Genomic DNA, 2468 nt, shown 5'->3' with positions numbered 1-2468 from the left:
GGAGGAGAAGCAAGCTGCAAACCAAACTGCCATAACTGCTGTTCACAAGGTCAAACACAGGCAAAGGCTCCCAGGAGCCTTTAGATGAGAAAATCCGTGCTCGCAGCAGTGTGCCCCAAACTACTGTGCTGCATCCAGCTGATTCTGAGGTCATAACTCAGAAACTGCTCTTATCTCAAGGCAGCAGCTAACACCTCTTCAATCTCCTTGCACACACATCATCACTCCCTGGTCCAGAGCTGCTCCATCTTCCCTGAGATGCTTTGAGGTCACTAACTGGGGCCACAGATGCCTTAAAGTCATTCCCTGGGAATCAGAGCTCTCTGATACCCCTTCTCCTAGGGTGTACCACAGGGTTCCCCTACACACCCTTGCTGGCTGAAATCTCTTGGTTATATTAATTTATTAAGCACATCTTTTGGTGATTCTCCTTTAATTGCTGGGCCTCTATAGGAAGATTATTCAGTTTGACTTGACATTGAGGACTACATTTAAAAAAAAATCAAGTGAACATTTAAATGGAGTGAAATCATAGAATAATAAAAGGTTTTAATATATTAAGATGTAGAAATTGAAGATAGAAGACTTTGAAGCCAAATGCAAATCTAGAAATTTTTATTCAACGTGCAAGTAAGAAAAGAATACTGAACAGAGGAGGAGAGATATGGAAGGTAAAGCTTCTAGTTCTGAGAGATGTCATGGGTGTTAAACAACAGGGTTTCCCATTGTCTGTGTGTGATGTGGAGACGGCAGACAGGTTCAGCATGAGCCTCAGGCTTTAGAAATGCATGGAGAAATGTAATAAAATAGAATGTGAAATAGATGGAGAAATTTGGGTTGGGGAAGCCTGGAGTAGAATTTAATTATGCTGAGAGATAACAGGGATAATGGATAAATTCAGACACACACACTCAAACTTGAACAAGTCAGTTTTGCTAGAGTCGAGTCAAAAAAAATTTTCATTAAAACTTTAAATTCCCATACCAGTTACCAAACACCTGTTAGAGCATACACAGTAACCCAGAGTCCACAGGAAAAAGAGGGAGTTTCAGGACTCTAGTCTGCAACATAGCATGTGTCCACCACTGCTTCTTTAACACCAGAAAATGCTATTAGGCAAAATGTGCTGTTCAGATCCATGTCTAGCATTATTGATGCTTTCTTTAAAATGTATTTGCATCCTGTATACCAGGAAGGAAGAAATGGTTTTGAAGTTTATTAAGACAATAATTTTTCTCTTCACGACTGTGCTTGGTATCCTGGGGAACATGTCTGTTTCTGTGAATTACATGTTCAGTTGGTGGGGAGGCTCTGAGAGGAAACCCATATACCTTATTCTCATGCACTTGGCTTTTACGAACATCATAACTCTTCTTGCAAAGGGATTGCCAAAGACAATGACTGCTTTTGGGCTGAGAAACTTCCTAGATGACATAGGCTGTAAGATCATTGTTTACCTGGAGAGGGTGGCCCGTGGCCTCTCCATCTGCACCAGCAGTCTCCTCACTGTGGTCCAGGCCATCATCATCAGTCCCAGAGCATCATGGTGGAAGAGGCTCAGGCCAAAGTCTGCATGGCACATCCTTCCGTTCTTCTCAGTCTTTTGGATACTCAATTGTTTAATAGGTTTGAACTTAATCCATTCTACCACAAATACAAGACTGAATGCATCACAGATTAAGACTGATGACAACTATTGTTATTTTATTCTACCAAGTCAGAAAATAAAATGGATGTTTCTTCCTGTCATGGTCCTTAGAGATGCAGTGTTCCAGGGTGCCATGGGAGGGGCCAGTGGCTACATGGTGTTTCTTCTCCACAAGCACCACCAGCATGTCCTCTATCTTCAGAACTCCAAGCTTCTCTACAGAACTCCCCCTGAGCTGAGAGCTGCTCAAAGTGTCCTCCTTCTCATGCTCTGTTTTGTTTTCTTCTATTGGGCAGATTGTGCCTTTTCTTTGTTTTTAAGTCTCTCTGCAGGGGACAATATCTTGATGGTAAATTCTCGAGAATTTCTGACCCTTGGTTATGCAACTTTTAGTCCGCTTGTGCTGATTCACAAGGATGAGCTTCTGGCTGAGTGTTGGCATGCTCAGTGGGAGAAACTGAGAAAATGTTTTCTTCCTTTATATGTTCAATGAGTGAGAAAAAACTCCCAGTTCGGCAATACTATGGGTAAGACAAAACCTCACACAGCAATTTAAGCCTGTGTTTATTCTCAAGCAATAATCTTGGTGACTCAGTCTTGCACTGAAAGTAATCCTAGCAATGATTTAGAAACCTCATTCTTCATTGGCCATTCTATTTTTAAAGGACTTTATTTGTTTAACTTTTTAATTTTTGCATTAATTTTGCTGTGTATGAATAGTTTGCCTGCATTTATGACTGTGTATCACATGCAAACACAAGGCCTATAGAGGATGAAAGAGATCATCAGATGCCTTGTGACTAACTAGATTTAACAGATG

General features: G+C 41.1%; 1 pseudogene; it reads left to right on the top strand.

Moving 5' to 3' along the window:
* Nucleotides 1-1121: 1121 nt before the first annotated feature.
* LOC129668869 (vomeronasal type-1 receptor 4-like) lies at nucleotides 1122-2109 on the top strand (annotated as a pseudogene).
* Nucleotides 2110-2468: the final 359 nt, after the last annotated feature.

Source organism: Psammomys obesus, unplaced genomic scaffold (assembly GCF_907164565.1).
Source record: "Psammomys obesus unplaced genomic scaffold, mPsaObe1.curated_primary_1811, whole genome shotgun sequence".
Taxonomy (NCBI): domain Eukaryota; kingdom Metazoa; phylum Chordata; class Mammalia; order Rodentia; family Muridae; genus Psammomys; species Psammomys obesus.
The sequence above is the reverse complement of the archived record's forward strand: the minus strand, read 5'-3'. Positions and strand labels throughout refer to the sequence as shown.